The sequence below is a fragment of the Brassica oleracea genome, chromosome C9 (genome assembly GCF_000695525.1).
Source record: "Brassica oleracea var. oleracea cultivar TO1000 chromosome C9, BOL, whole genome shotgun sequence".
Classification (NCBI taxonomy): domain Eukaryota; kingdom Viridiplantae; phylum Streptophyta; class Magnoliopsida; order Brassicales; family Brassicaceae; genus Brassica; species Brassica oleracea.
This window is the reverse complement of record NC_027756.1, coordinates 8,457,471-8,481,683: the sequence shown is the minus strand read 5'-3', so window position 1 is coordinate 8,481,683 and position 24,213 is coordinate 8,457,471.

Here is a 24,213-nt window from a genome sequence, read left to right as displayed (position 1 = left end):
TAAACATGCATATGCAGTATATATCTACACAAGCAACTACATATATCCTATGAGTGCGTACGGTAACGAGCATGCAGTGAGAAACAGAGGATCTTAAATTGCGCATCACGATCTCTGTTATTGTCGTAAAGTGCTGTTGAAGAGGCAGGAGGGCTAAAGACTCAGAGCTTTTGTAACTCATGTCTACGTGGCCCCTAAAACCCACTTGCAGAGATTTCATTTTCATTAGGGCATCATTAGTTATGTTTGTACTTTTGCCCTAATTTCATGAAAAAATTTATAATAATCTTTTGTTAAAAATTAATTATTTGATTTCCTGGAAATTAATGGGAAGATATATAGGGTTTGGAACATGCATGGCCCCTTCTACGGTCCGAGCTTTATATTCAGTCTGTCATATGTTATTAGCTGTTTACACCTTACCTTACCCTAAGTCATCTCCGACCAGACTGCAAAACAATTTTAATGTCATTTTTACGCTAAAACTTCTCCAACTCAACTGCAAAAATTATACCATTTTAGTGTCACACTATAATTTTACACCAAATTTAGTGTGATACTATTTACCACACTATAACAATATTCACTCCACTTAAACACTATTCACTTATTTTATTAATAAAATGTACAACTAAATAAATGACAAATAAAAAGTTAAATACATATAACATTATAAAATAACTTTTAGTGGAAAATTTAGTGTTATGGTTGAAGAAAAACATTTTTTTAGTGTTGAAACTGCACCAGATAACATGGTTTTGGCATTAAAATAGTGTTAAGGATTAGAAATGTTTACACTGGTTATATTTAGTGCATTTATTGAAACTTTAATTAGCTCGACGTACCATAGTTAGTCAGTTTGTGTGTATTGATTTTCAGTAATTCATGACTTGCATATCACGCTTTTAAAATGTATACATACACTCTACAAAATTTTATCTATCGCTTCATATTCAATGTTTTGTTTACATTTACATCCTGAGATACAAAAATATAACTAGATCTAAATTAGTATTAATTATATCCTAATTTTAAAATAACATTTTTGAAATACAACAAAATAATAAGAAGTATAAGTATTATATGAACTCAAACTACCAACATATATACGTGATAAATACAGAGTACATTTCCGCGTTCGTATATCAAGTGGGGTTTTTTCTTAATATTATATCAGTGGAGTTTGCTTACTTATGTTTTATAAATATTTAAGAAAAACACGTTTTACAAAAGAATCATCACTAGTTATATTTAGAATATTTAGAGTTTAACTTGAGTAATTGGATGATAGAGTAAAACAATTATCTTAAGCAAAAAAAAAACTTGAGTAATTCGGATTATTTTTCGTTTGTACTGCATTTACTTTTCTTTGTGAAATCATTAATTAATTTAATACGGTAATGTGTTGTATGCGTACAACATGATTCATGATCGGTCTAGAATATATAGCAGCGAGAAGAGCTAAAATGAATGTTTTGAAAAATAAAATAAAAAAGAGTGAAAGATAGAGATAGATAGAAAGAGAGAGTGGCGGAAGGAATTTCACTGTCGAATAAAGAGCACGCTCTTCGATAACGTAAATACAATATAAAAAATAAATGAAGTGAATTCATGAGAGTTAGTTCAGGATCATCATCATATATCTTTATTCAAACACACAACCCGTACTACATATGGAAGAATCAATGATGATATGCTTTTACATGCATATATATGCATGCTTAGACATGGTTTAAACGATGGAATATTACATCATGTAAACAAGTATGTCTCTAGTTATAAGCTTCTTATTTTGGATAGGGAAGTACCTTTCACCCACAACTGCACCAATTATATTGGTGGTTGAGACTATTTATTATCGCTCTCTCAATGTCTCTCTATCGCTTTATTGATTATACGGACTCAGAAATGTTCATAGAATATTCAACCCACATCACGTTCCATACACCTCGTGATGTATAGTGGTACATAATTCACATAAAGTAGAACTGTGTTTCCTATCAATTTAACCTATTTGTTTTCTGAACGAATTCTACATAATTGCTCTTGAACTAATTCTGCAAAATTGCTTAACAAAAGAAATCTCCTTTAATAGGACATATATATATATATGCATATATCTACCACTAACACTAGTGACTTTCTACATCTAGTATCCAGGAGTAACACTAGTATTTAACATTGGCTAAGATCATATCCAACCCAAACTTTATTTTTACTCTATAATTTCCATAAAAATAGATTAACTCTATTATAGAGTAAATTTTGCTTTAATAGTTAACTTTATAACAGAGTAAGAAAAAATAGAGGGATTTCACTTTTTCACTCCAAATATAGAGTGAAAAAGTGAAATCTTTCTATTTTTTCCTCTATAATAGAGTAATTCTATTATAGAGAAAACCATTGAAGCAAAACTTACCTTATAACAGAGTTACTCTATTTTTGTGGAAATTGCACAGGAAAAAATAGGTTTGGGTTAGAAATGCCTACGTAAAAATTTAGTAATCTTTTCTGGTGGATGGAAAAGTATTAAACACGAAAAAGTACAGAATTTATTCAGGAAAGGGGTTATAACTAACATTATTATATGCATGTACATTTTTTTCCAGGAAGGAATAGGATAAAAGAATGATTTTTAAAAAAGGATAAAAGAAGAGGGAAAGAAAATCATAGTGTTAGTAATTTCCTAGAAAGTTAGAGAAGTGTAATCATTGCCTTCGACTGAGTTAAAGATGAAAAAAGTGAGGAGAGAGATTTTATTTTTACTTCACTTATGATTATTTTGATCGATAGGGTTTTATGAATTAAAAAAGAGAAAATTTACGAGATATTTAAATGTGGTAGTTTAATTAAATGCAGGTCAATAATTTTGATATAATTAAGAAAGTAACCAATGTGTCTCGTTTCATCCGGTTATAACCCTATGTCCTACAAGTAGCAGGTGAAGAGAAGAAGGTATGTCAACATCGTCCATGTGAAATATGTGTATTTACCGGTGACAAATAATAAAAAGTGATGTTGACACCAATTTATGTGGCCCACAATTTATGTGACCTTTGCATAACTTACGAAAGAAAAAAGAACCACGTCACTTTAATTTTTTACCACATAAATAAACATAGATAAAAGAAGATAAATGCATGAAGAAGTTAATACTTACCAGATTGCGTGAATACTATTCTATTTTGGTTACGTATGTACTATTGTATCTCACTCAAACCTCTACTGGAAACTATACAAGACACACCACTGATTAATAAAGCTAAACCCAAATAAAGGAAGCATAAACCCAAATAGAATGTATATAATATGGTTTACTATACACAAACCTCTACTTAGTAAATATAAACCCTAGGCAGAAACCTATAAACTCAAATACAATCTATAAATTGTTTTCTAACATTGGACACTTGAAATCACACTTACTTGGTTAGCATGTTGAATATCTTCTATTTCATATAGTCTAAATAGTATAGTAAACGAATGTTCCAAATAATCAAATTTATCCAGTGATGTATCCATAGTATGAAATGCAAACATTAAGCTTTCCCCACCCGAAAAAGTACAACAATACAAGACACGCCACTGATTAGTAATACTAAACCCTAATCAAGGAAGCATAAACCCAAATAGAATGTATATAATATGGTTTACTATACCCAAACCTCTACTTAGTAAATCTAAACCCTAAGCATGAACCTATAAACCCAAATACAATCTATAAATTGTTTTCCAATATTTGACACCTGGATGCCATTTACTTGGTTAACATGTTGTATATCTTCTATTCCATATAGTCTAAGTAGTATAGTAAGCAAATCTTACAAATAATCAAATTTGTCCAACATTCGAAAAAATAAGTTTTATATTACAATCAATCACACAAAATTACAGAGAAGAGGACTATCAAAATTGAAAACATGACATATTATTATATCCTTAAGAAATAGTATAGAAATATGTCTCAAATAGTATGGTATCCTTACATAAATAAGTACACTAAAATATATATACTATACTATTCTTTTCACCGAATATAGTATGGACGGGGAGTTCATCTTCTTCATTTCTTTTTTTAGACATGTTGATGGTGACACACATTTACTAGGCTCACAATCATTATTCTTCATCACCATATAGAGCTCGTCTTCATCTCTTTTCTTTTTCCGACAAGGCGAAATTTTTACCGATTCGCCGTCCTTATTTTTCACCACTGTATCTGGAAAACAAAACCAAAAACAAAAAAAAAGAGTATTAAAGTAAAAGCATGATTGTAAAGTAATCAATGATTTAAGATAAGAAAAAAAAGAATGAAAGAGTTTTTGTGTCTGCTCACTGTAATCCTTCGACATGAACACAATAGAGTTCGTCGGGAAGCGTTACACATCTGAACAAAATTGATTGATCTTTCTAATATTTACTAATAAAAATAACATTTAAAGATATGTGCGATTATCAAAAGGTATGACTAACAAAGAGACATGAGTAACTTTGCCACATTAATTATTATTAAATTTTGGGTTGTTTGTAGGTTTCTCCGGTTATTCATGAGGGCAATATGACTATTATTTATAAAAGAGAAGCGGTGTATCGATGAGTTAGGGTATTTAGATGGCTAGTAAATTATTAATTGTATGAAGGTTATACAGCCTTAAAAAAAATTAATAAAATAGCTCCGGATTCATATTTTTTAGAAACCTCTGGACTTCATTATCAATGATATTGTCTTTTTATAAAAGGTATGTACTTAAAAACTCAAAACCCCACAAAGAGAGAAAAGAGCTGAGGAAGACGTTATCCGAAATGGAAATGAATATTTTCTCTGTTTTATTAAGTTAGATGTTTTTAAAAAAATTTATTTTATAAAGATAGATTTTTTGTATTTTCTATGAAAAAGTTGTGATCTTAAGGAAAATTAATTGACTTTATTGATTATTATTGGTTAAAAGTTATTAAAAAAATAAAAATTACAGAAAATAATATATTTATTATAGTGATTTAATGTGTTTTCTTAATATATGTGAAAACACTAAAAAAATCTATATTTGTGCAACGGAGGTAGTATATTTTAAAACTAGAATTGAATGTGTTTTAAAATTAGAAAAAATTAGCGTTATTGAAAGAAGTATTTATTAGGTAGAAATTGAAACAACACTAAAACTCATTTTATTCAATTTCTATTGAATTTTATTCGTAGTAAATTCTAATGGATTTAATGTATTTTTAATTAAAATGAAAGCAAACAAATTTGTTTTTTTTTGTTCATATTTTGTTCAGGAAACGTTACCAAAATCAACAAGTTTATTTTTTCCAAACAAAATCAATAACATACTATAAAATTCAGGGGTCGTTATTTGGAATGATAAATGGTCAAGATCACTTCAACAGAAGACAGATCAATACTTTGTGATGGGATAATATCAAAAGGTTTTTTGTATGTTGTGTGCACATACACACCCAAACACATCCCTTTTATCCAAATCAACAACAGCACATCAAAAGCTGCTCCTTTTGATTCCCTTTTCTTACGGGTAATCATTTTCTCATCCTCTCTCCTCTCTCCCCTGTCAATCCCAACACATAATACTAATAATAATTTTTAACTAAAAGCAGAATAAAGATCCAGAAATTTAAATTAAAAAACTTGTCCAACTATTCAAAAACTATAAAATACAATTAATTACATGATTTAAAATAAACTAAAATTATATTTAAATAATTACTATAAAATATTGCCATGGTTATGATATTGATTTTGAGAGTTTTTTATAATAAATGTTAGTACGTTTACATTTACTTTTTTGTCGGCCCTATATACTTATATCATCGATTTTTAAGTCTGTAGGATACATGTTTTAGAAAGTAAACTGGTATGATGATGATGTTTAAAAAGAAGGAATAGGGATTTCAGAGTAGAGAAGATCACTCCATAGCTCATATATAACACATCGGCGATTTTCAATTGATATAAAGTGACATACTCGATAGAGGCCAAAGCTTTTTTCTTCCCTCTTTCTATTGATTTTAAGAAAGAGATCCTTAGATCCACAAACCCACGTGTTATTTCATTATGTCGCTCTCTGTTTTCTTCATTTCAACTGTGCAACTTGTATTTTTTTTATTACAGTGTACAACTTATTTTTTTTATTATCGACCCATTTTTTGAAAGAATGTTAAATTAATTCAACCAAAAATACTTTTTAGAACAAGTGTTGCGATTCTTAGAAGAAATCAAAACCAAACTAGATTTACATCACATAAGAATTTTAACGGAAAGAGAACCATGTTTCTGTGGCCCTTTGATAAGCTGGTGACTCTCAATGGTTCATGCTGGTGATGCATTTTTGAACTTGCTTATCTATGATTCTTATAAGAACCGAGGCTGAGTTAGGCGTCTCACCGAATCTTCTTCCATTACGTTCCTTCAATACAACATATAATGTCGTCTAAAACACATACCGTAAAAGAAATAGTTCGATCTTTTGTTCCGGTTTTCGGTGAAGAGAGGAATGAATGATCTCTTCCCATACATGAGTGTAAGCCGTGGATAATAGCTTGTTGGTGAGGTTCTTCCAAATATCTTCTGAGAAAGGACATTGACATAACAGGTGGTTACGGATCTCTGGATTGATCATGCATAAGTTACACAAAATTAAAGACCCTCAATTCCACTGAGTCTATTGTGGATGGCAACCCAAGTATGAAAAGAGTACTTTGGAGTATTGTATCGAAAACACACTCCTTGTGACCATTCAACCGGATCTCGCACAACTCTCGATAGCTTTACTGATGTAGCGGAAGCTTTATAGGATAGAACTAGAGATCCGTTGATTCTGAGAATACCCGGAAAACTAAGATAATCTCAAAGATCTTATTTAGTCTAAGAATTCCTAACATCAATGTCTTATTAAATTCGTTGAGATCACCAATGATCTACCGAAAACAAGGAATAAAGAAAAATCTCTTAACTTTTATTAATCAAATCATCAACTACCAACTACGTAAAACCATAGCCTCAAAGACTATATATAAGAAAACATAAAAACCCTAAAACAATAGAGATAATTATCCCAATAATAAATAAAACTTTGAATAATTAGAATATTTAGAATATTCCTAAATATTCTCTCTGCATCATTCTCTCCAGGTTTGGAAAGATTCGTCCTCGAATCTTAACCGTGGTCTTCAATTAATTTGTTTCTTCTCTTCCTTAGCATCCAATGACAATATTCTTGTCAAACAAGTAAGCAATGTTGACATATTTCATCAACTTCGACTTGCACCGTGAACAATGTAATCATCATGAAGCTGATATCCATGTGCTCCTCCTTATTACGATGATATGTGAAAGCACTTGTTGGGCCATCTTCTGTAAAAGCCCAATTGGCACCATAATCATCAAAACGTGGATTGTCTAGCTTCAAGTTGTTGACTTCCACGAGAATCTTTTGGGGAAGAACTTCATCTCTCCAACTGCCTACGTCTTTGACCTCGACGTCATTGCCTTCGTCTCGAATCCGACCTTCATCACCATAAAGGTCAAAAATCGGATCACCCCGAATTTTTCTGAAAACTATTTCTTCCCTTTCCACGAACAAATTCGCGATGATTCCAGAATCGAGCTTTGAATAAGACACAAAAACACCAGCTCTGATACCACCTGATGTAGCGGAAGCTTTATATGATAGAACTAGAGATCCGTTGATTCTGAGAATACCTGGAAAACTAGGATAATCACAAAGATCTTATTTAGTCTAAGAATGCCTAAGATCAATGTCTTCTTAAATTTGTTGAGACCACCAATGATCTACCGAAAACGAGGAATAAAGAGAAATTTCTTAACTTTTATTAACCAAAGCATCAACTACGTAAAACCATAGCCTGAAAGACTATATATAAGAAAACATAAAAACCCTAAAACATTAGAGATAATTATCCCAATAATAAATAAAACTTTGAATAGGCCTGGACACGGATCAGATATCCGGGTTTTTGAAGGTATTTGTGATTTGCTTCGTATGTCACATATATCTAATTTTCGATTTGCTTTGCTTCGGAAAAATACGGATATTCGAAAAAATGGATATCCGGAAAATCAATAGATATTTGCGGATATTTACGAATACTTACAGATATCTCATATGTTTTGACTAATACAAATAATCTTAAAAATTTTATACAAATTTGTTTTGTAAAATATTTTTTTGCATGATATATATGATAAAAATTAAAAGAATTAGTGAATCTACATATTTTATAAATTTTTTTGAACTTAGTTAACAATTATAATAACACAAAACTTAAGAAAAAATTATAATTATCATAAATGTGTTATCTTCCTTTTATGTAATAATTTTATATAAGTAATAATGTGAATAGAATTTATCAAATAATATGTTAGAATAATAATTATATAATTTTATACATTAAAAACTTTAAATATAATCAAGATATACATGTATATATTGCCGGATCGGATCGGATATCCGCTTCACAAAATTTTAATACTTGTGATTTGCTTCGATTTTAACGAATATTGATTTTTAGTATTTGTTTTGATTCGAAAGTTTACGGATATCCAGAATTTTCGGATGGAATCGAAACGAATAACGAATCGAATCAAATTTAACGGATAAAATGTCCAGCCCTAACTTTTGAATAATTAGAATATTCTCTCTGCATCATCACTGATTTGAAAATTGGTTTGAACTCATCACTGCTTTTCCAGAGTCGAACATCTTCACCACCATGTTTATACCTCTTTTACGCAGGCTCCGTATCTCATTCTCAATGATATTGTATATTTCAACTTTATGTCTTCTTCTACGGTGTTTCCGGATAACTAAAGCCATTGTATCATGAAGTCTGATACCCATGTTTATGACTCCTCCATCTCATGTTTTCTCAATCAGCCGACCTTGATCAGAACAGTCATCAAACCAAAACGATGTTGATACTCCATTATGCACTTCGACTTTAGTAAAAGTTGCAGCTATTCGTCTGTATTTTAACATTTTCTTCCACATCCATTAACCAAGTGAACTATTGTCTTTAACCGTCCAGAAAGAGCCCTTGCGAATCAAGTAACAGTTCACCTATTCAACTCACAAAGAGCTTTTTGAGGATAGAATACGCGTGATCAACTTCAAGCATGAAACCTGATTTGCTTCTCAGATAGATTTCAAGCCCATAGCACCCATTTTTATAAGTTATTTCATTTTATATTACAAATAATTTTAGCAAAAAAAATGTTTTATAATATAATTAGTTAAAGGGATAAACATGAAGTGTTTTCATATTTCTACGTTGACTTAGACTTATCTCTATAGTATCATTATCTAGTTAACCTATGATCTCATATGTTGTATATATACACATTCTATGGAATGAATATAATCAAGCTTTCACAACATATTTTATGGTATCAGAGCTATACGATTCTGACCTAATTTTTCTTTAAACACATATCTCTACTACTACAATGGGTGATAATTCATCATCCGATACTACAGCGACATCAGCTCCCACCGCTGGGTTGCCTTATTACCTACATCCTTCAGATAATCCAGGGTTTCTGATAACCTCTGTTCTCCTAAACAGCAACAACTACACAGAGTGGTCAACGGAACTCAGAAACTCTCTACAAGCGAAGCAAAAGACCGGTTTCATCGATGGCACAATACCAAAACCAGAAACGGAACCGGATCTCTCTCGATGGCTGGCTGCTAACTCCATGATTGTTGGATGGATTCGAACATCAATTGATGCAAAAATTCGTTCAACTGTCACGTTTGTTCCTGGAGCACACAAACTTTGGGAATCTCTACGCTTCCGCTTCTCTGTCAAGAATGGTACCCGTATCCATCAACTTCAAGACGATATTACCAACTGCAAGCAAGAAGGTCAATCAGTCCTTGAATACTACGGAAAACTTACTAAATTATGGGAAGAGCTTCAGAATCTTAAGTCTACGCGACCATGCACCTGCGCTGCGGCTGATGATATAGAAAAAGAACGTGAAGATGCTCACGTTCATAAGTTCCTATTCAGACTTGATGATTCTCGATTCATGTCTCTACGGTCCCGCATTACTGATGAAGATCCTCTTCCAGATCTCAACATTGTTTACTCTCGAGTAATTCGAGAAGAACAAAATCTTCATACTACCAAATCTAAAGAATAACGCTCCGATGCTCTGGGGTTTTCTGCAAAGACGGAACCAAATAAGGTCGTACCCGTCACCCGTGTCTACATCAGACAACACAAGCTACCGCTCCTGCACACATTGCGGACGGAAAGGTCATGAAATCTCTGAGTGTTTTCTACTCCATGGGTATCCAGAATGGTATCAAGAACAATATCAACAATCAACTACTACAACTCCAGGACAGAATTCTCAAAGCTCTCGTGGAGGAAGAGGAGGACGCTATGGTGGAATGCGTGGACGTGGTCGTGGGCGAGCTTCCCATACTACGGCCGCAATCAACAGTGACCAGATCGCCTCCTTGATCACATTACTTCAGAATCAACAATCCAATCTCACCTCAAAACGTTTGTCGGGTAAAACAAATCTAACTGATGTGAGTCTTGATACAGGAGCTTCTCACCACATGACTGGTGATATCTCACTACTATCCAACCTGACGGATATGCCATTCTCATCTGTGACCTTTCCAAATGGACAAGCATCTCATGCTACCAAATTCGGGACTTTGAAACTCAGCAAGGATTACTCGCTTCACGATGTCCTATTCGTGCCGGACTTTGACTGCACTCTTATTTCGGTTTTGAAATTATTAAAACAAACTGGATGCATTGCTATATGCACTGATACGTTGTGTGTTTTACAGGACCGTTTTTTGAGGACTCTGATTGGAGCGGGGGAGCAACGTGAGGGGGTTTACTACTTTACGGGGGCCAAAGTCGCACGGGTTAATGCAGCATCATCGCCAAAACCTTCTCCTGGGGTTCTGTGGCATCGTCGTCCTGGACACCCATCTTATAAAGTGTTATCTACTCTACCGGTTTTGGATAGTTTTAAACTAGATTCTCATATTTTTAGCCAGTGTGATATTTGCTTTCGTGTTAAACAAACTCGGAAGATGTTTTCTGATAGTCTTAATAAAGCTGAGGCACCTTTTTCTCTTATCCATTGTGATGTTTGGGGACCATATCGTACACCTTCTTCCTCTGGTGCAAACTACTTCCTTACAATTGTAGACGATTTTTCACGTGCCGTATGGACCTATTTGATGCTTGAAAAGTCAGAAGTATCAAAACTACTACAAAATTTCTGTGCTATGACCGAAAACAGTTTGGTCACAGTGTTAAGACGGTGCGATCAGACAATGGCACTGAATTCATGGTATTAAAACCGTTCTTCCAGACGCAGGGGATCTTACACCAGACTTCCTGTGTTGATACGCCACAGCAAAACGGCTGTGTAGAAATGAAACATCGCCACATTCTTAATATTGCTCGAGCCTGCCTGTTTCAAGGTCGTTTACCTATTGATTTCTGGGGGGAAAGCGTAATGACAGCTGCTCATATTATCAATCGGACTCCATCACCGGTGTTAGAAGGCAAAACAACGTATGAGTTACTTCACGACAAACCACCCGAGTATAATCTTCTCCGTGTGTTTGGTTGCCTGTGCTATGCTCGTCGACGGGCACAAGACAAGGATAAATTTGGGGAGAGAAGCCACAAGTGTATATTTGTGGGCTATCCCTTTGGAACTAAAGGCTGGCGACTGTTTGATCTTGAAAGAAATGAGTTCTTTGTGAGCCGGGACGTAACTTTCTTTGAAGACATGTTTCCTGGTATTGCTGATTCTCCGTATGTATCTCCTCCGGTTCTTCAGGTTACTACGCCAGTGGACGATTGGCTTGAGCCGATCCCTGTATCAAGGGGGAGCAATACTTCTGCACAAGAACATGCACCATCCACTATGCCTCCGTCGCTACCATCTCCTTGTAATTCTACTCCATCTGATAATCTCAGTGCTCATGTGTCTTCATCGGACATTAGTGCTACCTCTTCTACTGAACCATTACCGCCTGCTCCTACTACTGTTGCTCCTGAGACATCATCTGATCCACCGTCACCGGGTTTGCCTGAGGTTTTGGGACGCGGCCAACGTAGCAAGAAACCGTCTATTCTTCTCAAGAACTATGTAACACATACAATTCAAGCTACAAACCCCCCTCGCGCCCCTGCTACATCTGATCTTGATCCTTCGATAACGGTCTCAGGTAAGACACTGTATCCTATTGCTAATTACTTATGCACTTCTGTTTTTACTAAGCAGCATCAAGCATTCCTTGCAACTATTACTACGGAATCAGTCCCTAAGACATACAGTGAGGCTGTTCGCGATCCACGCTTCAATGGCGCCATGAAAACTGAAATTACAGCTCTTGAAGACAATCATACATGGGATGTCACCGAGCTCCCACCAGGAAGAAGAGCTATCGGCTGCCAGTGGCTATTTTCTAACAAATACAACGCTGATGGAACTATTGAACGCCCCAAAGCTCGCCTTGTTGCACAGGGTAATCGGCAGCGAGAAGGATTTGATTATAAAGATACCTTCGCGCCGGTGGCCAAGATGAATACGGTTTGGTTTCTTCTTGCCGTCTCCGCGGCTCAACGATGGGAAGTCCATCAGATGGACGTCCATAATGCATTCTTACATGGAGACTTAGAAGAAGAAATCTATATGCAGATACCACCGGGGTTTCAAAGTAGTAAACCTAATCAAGTTTGTCGCCTCCGGAAGTCCCTCTATGGACTTAAGCAAGCACCTAGATGCTGGTTCTCTAAGCTTAGTAAATCTCTTTTGGAGTTTGGGTTCGTTCAAAGTCGTGAAGATTACTCGCTCTTCTCCTATGTCAATCATACTAAGAATATATGTCTCCATATCTTGGTCTATGTTGATGACTTCATCATTGCTGGTAATGATATCATCATTATTCAACGGTTTAAAACCTATCTCAATACATGCTTTTAGATGAAAGATTTGGGCAAGTTGAAGTATTTCCTTGGCTTGGAAGTTGCTCGCGGCCCTGAAGGGATTTTTGTCTCTCAACGCAAGTATACTCTGGATATTGTTGCTGAATGTGGGTTACTAGGCTACAAGCCTTCTCCTACCCCGACGGAACTCAATCATAAGCTCGTTATGGCTGATGATACGAACTCGCATACTCTTCTCTCGGACCCACACAAGTACCGGCGCTTGGTTGGGCGGCTCATCTACTTGACGTTTACGCGCCCTGACCTCAACTACATCATTCATATTCTTTCTCAGTTCATGCAAAAGCCTCTTGAAGAGCACTGGCAAGCGGCTCTTCGTGTTGTGCGCTATCTCAAAGGATCTCCAGATCAAGGTATTATGTTGCGGGCTGATAGCAACATGAAAATCACTGCATACTGCGATGCGGACTGGTCTTCTTGTCCCTCTTCACGACGATCTCTCAGTGCATATGTAGTCTTTCTTGGTGATACTCTTGTCTCCTGGAAAACGAAAAAGCAACCGACTGTCTCTAGATCTTCAGCTGAAGCTGAATACCGTGCCATGGCTGACACTACATGCGAACTTAAATGGCTTAAACGTCTTCTCCTCATGCTTGGCTTCTCCCACCATCAACCTATTGAGCTCCATTGTGACAGTAAATCTGCCATTCATATTGCTACTAATCCGGTGTTTCATGAACGCACAAAACACGTCGAAAATGACTGTCATACTACTCGTGATGTCGTGAAGGATAAGTTTCTCCAGCTTTCTCACATCTCTACGAAGGAACAGCCGGCCGATCTGCTGACTAAGGCTCTCCCGACACCGACATTTCAGTATCTGTTGTTCAAGTTGGGAATTCGGGATACCTCATTACCAACTTGAGGGAGAGTAAAGGGATAAACATGAAGTGTTTTCTTATTTCTATGTTGACTTAGGCTTATCTCTATAGTATCATTATCTAGTTAGCCTAACCTAAAAAGATTAACACTAACCATGTATCAAAATCTTTAATCATAACCTTGATTTTTGAGATGCTTCAAATAGACTTAGTGGCTTTAGCTTGGGCGACTGCTGCTGTGGTTGACTTGAAGTTGAAGAATGTGATTTTTGAATTTTCCTCGGCGGAAGCGGCAACGGTTCTTCATAACCCCTTGTTGTCCCCGTTCAATTACAAAAGCTGCTATGAAATCTTACGTAATGTGCAGGCTGTTGTGAGAAGTAAGATTCAGTTGGTCTCTGTAACGAGCAACAATGCAGCTTCAGCAATTGCATTAAGCGTCACAAGAGATCTTCGTCATCATTCATATGTGGCTAGTAATGGGCCTCGATGGTTATCTCCCCTACTATCAGTAGAGGCAGCTCCACGTTGATGTTTCTTCCAGGAACTTGAAGTGTGGAAGGGTTTCTTCTTATGATGATCTTTCTTTGTTTTCCCAACTTTTGGGATTTGGTTTGAGGCCTATTGGTTCTCTAGTTGTGGGTTTTTTTTCTTCTTTCTTTACATCCAAGCTATGCCTTGTGGAACTATATTTGATTCTACTCAATGACAAAAAAAAAAACCTTGATTTTTGAGACATGATTAAAAGAAGACTGAATACAATTAGCCTATGAGATTTATAGGCTTAAGTTTTTGGTCAGTTGATTGTGTTTTACGCCATTTTATACAGTATCTAACTATATATTAAAATTTAAAATTTGTTCGATTATGCAAAATTGAGTTTTCTCTCGAAATCTGCAATATTAAGGTTTAACACCAAGAGTGCAAAACCTATTTTTGCCAGAACTACAAAACTATACTTTTCGGTAAAATCGCAAAATCGAATTCTCCACCAAATTTGTAAAATATTTCTTTTCTGCTAAAACGATTTTTTTCACAAAAATCCAAAATCAAGTTTTCATATCTAAACCGCAAAATCAAATTTTTACCAAAACATGTTTACCCACCAAAAACCCTCCCAAATCAAATTTTCTCGTTAAAACTGCAAAATCAAAATTTCCTACAAAATGAGTTTTTCCACAAATGGAATTTGTCGTTGAAGTTACAAGAAATGGAGGGATTTGCTCGCGGGACTACTAGTTGGAGAGACCACGAGACAGAGGAAAGTATTGAGGAGGAGATGTGTCGTGTGAAGAGAGAGTTCAAGTCAGAGAAACAACCATCCAAGAGCTCTTTGAGCGGTCAGGTCAGTCTCATAAACTTACACTCATCAACATTACAAACCTTACCATCGTCTCTAGTTTATGTGTGTTTGTTAATGGTGAAACAGGTTGGTGACACACAGCTAGAAGGAGAGAAGGCGCAAAAGAAGGTTGAAGTTCAGAAACTGATGGAAGATAATGTGAAATTGACAGCAGTTTCTGACAAGAAAGAAGCGCATGCAGCTTCTTGCTCTGATTGAAAAATGCTAAGTTATGGCTTTAAGTGCATCAAACATCTGATCTTGCATCTATCTTCGCCCGCATTGTTTTTGGCTCATCTCTCAGTGTCATTTTTTATATTTTTGAAAGAATGCTTCAGATTGTTGCAAAGCTTCTTACTCGATTGTTCATTTTTCTGATAAAACATTTTTGTAACTTTTCTCTGTAAATATACTATGGCTTATAGAGCCTGTCAAATTTATTATGGCTTATAGATTGCTTTTCTTCACGGAAAGACAGCTAAAGAGTGCGTATTTTTATATATTTTCTTTCTATCTCCCTGAGTTACCTTATATTTGCAATCTTTGTAGATGTTTGAAATTTATTTGATTGTTTTCTTTTTCTCATCAACTAGATACTGAACTCATAACTGGACTGTCTATGTAGGTTGAGCTATAAATGAGGATCTTGGTGTGTTTATAAAATTATAAGTAAGGTCTTCTTCCACTTGCATACCCCTACTAGAGTGGTTGATTCACCTCCTTTTGCATTGTCTGAGTGTGGTTGGGGAGAATTATAGAATCAATATAACCATCTTCTTCCATGCCTATGTTTAAAGGAGTTGAAGTTGTACAATCTTCTCTAATCGCTATATTCCGACGACTCTAATTCGTCAGTATATTCTGACGACCTAATTCGTCGGAACATAGTGTTTTCGATGAATTCTATTCTCGGAGTATGTTATCGGAGTGTCGTCGAAAGTTTGTCAGAATGTGGTTTATCGGTATTCGTCAGAAAGTCGTCGGAAACTCTGACGAAATTCCGACGAATTTTTTTTTTCCGACGAAATGATACCGACGACCACTGTCGTCAGAAATTTGTCAGTATCCGCATATTTCGACGAACTTCTGACGATTTTGTCCGTCAGTATCCGCCTGTTTTCTTGTAGTGTGTGAGTACCTCTTTGTGATTGTGAACCTCAGTGGAGTAAGTTGTGTATATACATCTTCTATGATCTTTTGAACTTCTTCAAGGTCTTACATGTTAAAGCTTAACACGCAGATTTTACAGTGGTCCTCAGTCTCCCAACAATCACATATTTGTCATGGCTGAGTATTACAGTGAGATTGTCTTCCCTGACCCTTTTGAGAGTTTCTTCACCTACGTGTGTTATTACCTTGCTGTTCACATCTCCAACCTCCCATTAGGTGCATTCTTGTTATGGTGTCTACTGTCTAGTGAAGCAATCGTTATTGCTTAGTCATGATAATTATCTTCACTCGCTAATAGAACGTACTATGAGATGACGAAAGTAGACAACAAGGATAATTCGGTTTGCGTTTGGTTTTTAAAGTTCTCAGACGCAGATGAGCTAAAAAGACAGTTGATCATGGTAGATAGGCAACCTGAAGAGTTTTAGTTTTCCTCTGGCTATGAATGTTAACAACAGAGAGAAGTTCGCTAGGAATTTTTTGTAAGATACACTTCATATGCGTCAATGGGGAAGATATCTTAATATCTGGACACATTTTCTAACGCTATGGTTGAATGTGACAGTAAAAATGCAGATGCATTAGCTCATCTTATTTGCGACTGCCTCAAATCTTCCCTTGTCATACGTTATTACATTGGCTGCAAACTTTATGTTAGAAGTTTTCTTGTCAAACATAAGCATCACAGGTTTGTGAAGGTGTGAAAAAACAGAACGTAAACTGATTTTTTTTTTAATTTGTGTGGGAAGTTGCAGGGTCAAATGCTTTGTTAAGATGCATGATGCTCACTGACTAAGTATTCTAGTGGTAAAGCTCTGTATCTTTCATGCCTTCTTTGTATAGTAGAGGAGGCAATGGAGGAAGCAAGCAAGGAAGGATGCGTTCTTCCTAAAGCTGACCTCAAAAACAAGTATTTTCTCCTTCTCTTCTATATGTAAGTCATCTTCTTATCGTCGACAAAAAAAGTCATCTTCTTATCCTGTATTGTCATTTTCATTCAATAGGACATGTCTGGATGCGTCGGTTTAGGCATTTGTAGATTTTTTAGTTTATTTTCTATGTTAGAAGAAGCACCACATTCACTTCTCATGGGTAGGGACTTGTGACAAGGAGATTTATCAGGCTCTTAGTGAAGCTCAATATTTCAAAATAGTCACATGTGACTTGTAAAGACAAAGATGTTGAAATCCTTGTTATTCTTTGTGGCCATAGAACATGGGAAATTAACTTCCCCACTTTAGGTTATCCAAAGAAGAGAACAGAAAAAATATTCAAATTGGTGGCTCATATTGGATGGTGAGGAATATATGTCTGCTTATGTGTTATGGCACTCTTTGCTTAGTTGGTGTTGCTGGTGGTGTTTTAGGTTTTTGGATAGTAGCCACATGGGTGAGTCCTATGGGTTCCAAGACAATGGACCCTCACACTTAAGCCTCTTCTTATTTCTCTTGGCTCTGTTTTTTCTAATACGTTGTCTTCTTCTTGCTTCCTTTTTCATTACCATTTTTTAGTTAATTTATTTTGCAGAGATACATGTCGAACATCACATGTCTTACTTTCCCCTCTTTTTGTTGGTGGGTGTATGATGAGTTTACTAACTTTTCAAAGATTCTTCTAAGTTATAACAGTGTTTAGTTGCAGAAATTTAAACTGATATATAAACCATGTTACTTTCAAGTTGGAAGTCAGGATAATATAATAGTGTGACCAAATACAATGTTTAATGAGAAAATGAAACATGTCATTGACCAGTGACACAATAATCGGACTAACAGGTTTTGTATCCATTATGTTCTCAAGAGTTATCCTACACCATAACTTTCATGATTCATTTAATGTACATAGGTTCTTATATTAGAATGTTAAGCTGGTAGAATTAATAAAAACAATTTGTCTATGAGGAGATTGCTTCATATTCTTTACATATATACTGTAAAATTCATTATTTCCAATATAGATTTTATTATTCATATTTTTTTTAACATTTTACAAAGTCGGATACATGTAGTTTGAATAATCTTTTTAATCATTTAGAAGTTATAAAATTTATATGTGTTAATTTTTTTTTAAAGATTAGGTTCAAAATCAGTGTTTTATTAAATTATACTTGGGACCAATTCTGCATATATATGTATGTATGTAACACTAATGTTATACTAAGCTCTGATGTGAAAGTTTTAACGATTAGTTTTTCTGTAATGATAATGTTTTAATATGAATCAATAAGTGGGAAAAGAAAATCAGAAGAAGGTGTTGGGATTTCGGTTGATGTCAAGGAAGAATGAATTGATAATGTCTCCGAGTTATAACCACAACAAATGCCCCCGACTGTAATCAGCCAAGTGTCATTGTTCCACCATCATCTGTCCACCCTTTGATTCTACACCACCCATCCTTTTGACTTCTTATTTTATTTTGTTTATTCTTTTGTTGTTTTTGTTTGTTTCCTTCTGAAGATTTATCTACTTTCTATATTGTTTTTGTACTTTCATACCTGACTATAAAGTGAGAATTTTAGTTAGTAACTACATATTGATCAACATCATCATGAAAATATTATCTTTTAATGGACAAGAATAGCGTACAAATCTGGGTTTAATTAGTAAGTAGTAGGAGTATCTTCTGTTTAATTACATTCTTGACATGTTCATCGCATATGTATATAGTAAATTTACATTTGAAAAACATAAATGCTGTCAATGGTAAAAACCTTTGACGCATATATAGAATATTTAAGAAATTGTGGACTAAAACTCATGCTAATCATCACAATCTGTGGAATCATTTTATTTTTTGGAACGCTATTCTATAGTTTTATTCTTCATATGTTAATAAAAATTTATAGGATTAGCAGAAGGAATTTAATTTTGACGTTCGTTATAGATTAACATACGTAATTCGTTTTAACATAAATAGTGAACAGATACTATAGATTGAGGATGAAAACTAAGATTTGATGATTTGATCATACTAAAAAGTAAGAGAAAACAAAGAGGAGATGAAGAAGTTGTTTTGTGTTAAAAAAATGATTAAGGGCATCTCTAGCCCACTCTATTTTTCAATCTAAAATAGAGTTTAGAATAGAAATGTTTCAATGATACTCTTTTTTTACTTTATAATAGAGTCAAAAATAGATTTACTCTAAATATAGAGTAACTTGTTTTTTTTGTTAAATTATTCTATTTTCTACTGTAAAATATAATATCATTGGAACAAACGCAAACTCTATTATAGAATTAATCTATTTTAGAGTGAAAAATAGAGATTAAAAATGCCGCTGGAAATGCTCTTAATGCAATGCATCAACTTCGAGGATAGATTTCATAATAAAACAAAATATTAGGTTCGTGTCTAAAGCATTGTTCTAATTCTCACATGCGACATAAATCCTTTATGCTTACCGTGCATCTTGCATATGTATTATCCAGAAAATAATATAAATTGATTAACAAATGATTGACATCACAAGAGTATTCAGAATACGCATAGATTTGCGTAACTATAAACAATACTATTTGTTATTTGATATAAACCCAAGTGACCTACATAAATCCATTGATTTTTTAATAAAACAAAATACAAATTGACGGTTTAGGTGATTTTAAAGTCAAACAGTTGTGTAATTCAGTCACTTCTTCATATATGTCTTGAACAAAATTCAATATACTGTACATATAGTATTCAGCATTTTTGCAAGTTTTTCTTTGTAATTTTTTTTTTCTCGTTTGGTTGCAAGATTTTTTAAAAATTATTTACTTCATTTCAAAAACATGTTAGGTTCTGTCAAAAAAAAGTTATAGAGGATTTATAAATAGTGACTGTAGACAAATGGAAAATGACTAAACAACACAAAAAATGGTACACACAACTAATGATTAAATGAATAAAACGATCCGCAAAAACTAAGAAAGTAACCAAATAAACCATACAAGTTAACCTTTTACACTCGATTTCACCACAAGATTATTGGTTTTATGTGGTGGTGTTTACCTTTGAAAAACTAGGGTCTACCCCTGCGCAAATGTATTGTTATATTTATTTTATATTAAATGGTAACGTCAAAAATTATAGTCTTGTCTTGGATCTAGTAGAAGACATTGTAAGAAAAAAAATAACATGTTCATCTCTATCTTTTTATTGAGAGAAATGGGCGTGTATGTATGTTTCAATAATGGCCAGTTGTAACAAAAAACAACTTTAAAAAGTCGCTGCAAAATGCACGTTGTACGTATGAGAAACAAAGACAAAGGTTTTACCAAAATTTTTTTTGTCGAGGAATCCTTATATATGTATCGCCGAAAGTACGTCCCTTGGCTACAACTTACAAAGACTCTAATTTCGTCCGTAATTATGAACATGCATATCTATAAAGATATATAACAAGCCATGGTCTCATTTATATGGTGTATACGATATTAGAGGTAAGAGAAACGAAATAGACATTTGTTTATAACATTGTGTCTAAGTATGTAAAGGCAAATGGGAGACATTGTAGGGCAATGTTATAGTCCCTACCCAAACTTTTTCTGGACATACTCTTTCAAAATTTTAATTACATCCCCCTCTCGTCCTTGTTGGCTCTGTCTTCAAGAGTCTATTTGTCCTTGCCTACTACATCCCACATGATTTTGCTCTCACAAGAACAGGAAATCTTGATGTCCTAATTTGAATACAAACAGGACATTTGGCTTTATATGATCCCAATAAATAGGGCTATGATCGATCCAGAAATCTAGATTTACGGGATAAACATGATTGCTTTCGTTTACATATCAGTGAAACTTGAACTTAGATCCGTGTATATGCTTATAATGATCACATGGCTAATATAGATATCATCACTAGTTAATACATTTATAAATGTTATACGAAATATACGCGTGTTGACGTGTGTTTTCATTGATTCTATCCGCATACATGTGTTTTCGTATCCGAATTTAAATCACTGCATGCATGTGTTTCTAACTGTTAGTCGTTTTTGTGTAAAATATTATATACATATTGTATAACTTTCTACTTCTTTTTTTTTTTACGTCGAGTTATGCATTTTTTTTTTTGATAAAAAAAAAGGTGTTTTCACCTCTTTGCCGGGAACCCAAGCAATTTAAATAGTCCCTCCCTGCGCGAATCAAACCCGGGTGGCGGAAGTTTTTAGGGGAATTTGCCAAATATGACTCACAACTTGATTTTAAATACAAACATATACTCAAACTTGAATCAAATGCAAAACTAACCTAAAAGCCTTGTGAAAATACAGTCATACCTTTGTGACCAAACAAAAAAATAAAAGTCATTTTTACGAATATATCCCCAGTAAGTCGTCTGAGATGTTAGAAGTCTTCTAGACGACTTCCAAGTAAGTCTTCTGGTGTAGCTAAGCTTAAAAATAATTTATAAATTTTTTAAAAAATATTTTGATAAGCGAAAAATTAAAATCATATAATTATAAACAGTTTTAAGTGATATAAATTAAAATATAACAAAACTGAATTCTTTTCAACATAGATGAGTGTAGGTAGTGAATCATAGTATTCTTTGGTCTAGGGTTTGGCAACATATGTTGTAGTATTGTATGTATTCTTAGGGTTAGATTTTGGAAAGCTTGAATGTTTTTTTTTTAAATTAAATTTTTACCTGTAAGTGTTTATTTTTGTGTATAGTAAACACTTTTAAAGTTAAATTTGATTTTATGAAGTGTTTAGTTAGTTAATTAAGTTTAGATGTTATGTTTAGGGTCTAGACGACTTCCATGGAACTCGTCTGGTGAATAATTTTAGCTGGACGACTTACATGTAAGTCGTTCAAATATTCCCGCCTAAAATTTTTTAAAAAAATATATATTTTAGTTTCCCGCTAAAAATATTTTAATTTCTTGCTAAAAATATTGAACTCCTCTGGACGACTTACAAGTAAGTCTTCTGAATCAAAAATATTTAACCTAATTAGATTGTTTGTCTCCCTATATAAAGAAAAATTTACACATTCTCTATCCTCCTCTCAAATGGTTGCAACAAAAATGTAATGTTCACCACTCTAACCTCTTTGACTTGAAAACACCAAACTTTATATGAATTTTTCAGTTTTGTATCATGTCTTTCTCACTAATCTATCTTTTTTTTTTGCAGATTTTTAATTAGATGGTTCTCATCTTTCACTCATTTAAAGGTAGATCTATTAATTTTAGATATGTATTTTTTGTGTGTTCTATAAAGGTAGATTTATCTAATCTTCCACTCATTTTCTCTGTTTTTAAGTTATTTGAACGTTTTTGGATATACCTGTTTTTCAGATCTGGATTTTGGATATGCAGGTTTTTCTGATCTGGAAGACTTCTGGGACGGCTTACCTGTTAGTCGTCTAAAATATAATGCGCTAGACGACTTCCAGGACGTCTTTCAGACGACTTCCAGGAAGTCTTCCAGACGACTTCCAGATTGTCGTCTGGACTTCCTGGAAGTCTTCTGACGAAGTCTCCCTTTCATAACAGATCTGAGCGTTTTGGTAAGTTTTTATGTCTGATTTTCCTTCATTTGGTAGCTTCCTGTTGTATAAATGTCATATTTTTTTCTCAAAGTAAAACTCTCCAAACCCACTCTAACCTCTTTGACTTGAAAACACCAAACTTTATATGAATTTTTCAGTTTTGTATCATGTCTTTCTCACTAATCTATCTTTTTTTTTTGCAGATTTTTAATTAGATGGTTCTCATCTTTCACTCATTTAAAGGTAGATCTATTAATTTTAGATATGTATTTTTTGTGTGTTCTATAAAGGTAGATTTATCTAATCTTCCACTCATTTTCTCTGTTTTTAAGCCATTTGAACGTTTTTTGATATGCATGTTTTTCAAATCTCGATTTGATATGCAGGTTTTTCAGATCTGAAAGACTTTTGGGATGACTTACCTGTTAGTCGTGTAAAATATAATGCGCTAGACGACTTCCAGGAAGTCTTCCAGACGACTTCCAGACGACTTCCAGGAGGTCGTTTGAACTTCCTGGAAGTCTTATGGACTTCATGGAAGTCTTCTGACGAAGTCTTCTTCCATATCAAGTGGAGTTCATGCTTGTCTTTGTAGAAGAATGATCTATAATAGTTTTGTTTGTAGTCTGTTTTGTGATTTGCATGTCTACTTTTTTAGTTGTGATTTTTTTTGTAAAATCAGTAATAATATTTCCCAAGATGTAATACATGTGTTAACAATGTGTTTACACATTTACAAATCAATAAAATAATAGACTTCAATAGTCTTTCTCTTATCTTTAGATCTCCCATATGCAATAATAAACTCCAATGGCCTTCTTCTCATCTTAATAAACAAGAATGTTGGTAGCTTCATATTGATACACCATTTTAAGAAGCATTTTAACCCTTCTTCTAACTCATAACAATAATTATCATTAGTGTCTATAACAATAATACTTAAGAGATGGAAACAAAAAATAGTAACTAGTCAAAGCATATAACAATTCGAGAGTACTTCCATGTAAGTCTCTGCATTGACCAGAAGACTTCCATCTAAGTCGTCTACAGCCAGACGTACTTCATGCGTTTTAGTTATCTCGAGCAAGTTCCGAACTTGTCTATCACTTGTAACATGAATAGGAGGAAGGTCTGAAGCCATATGTTGTAATGAGTAGGTTAACTCCACAGACTCTGTGTTCATGTCCAGGTTATAATGTTCTTGAGCCATTGCAATAAGATCAGGATGTGTCGAACCTTCACTCAAAAATAACATTCTCGCTCCTTTGAAATGATCAACCACAAAATTCCAACATTCATCTTTCAACAACCATTCTCCATACACTGCATTTAACTGACGCATCATCTGAAAAAGTCAAAATT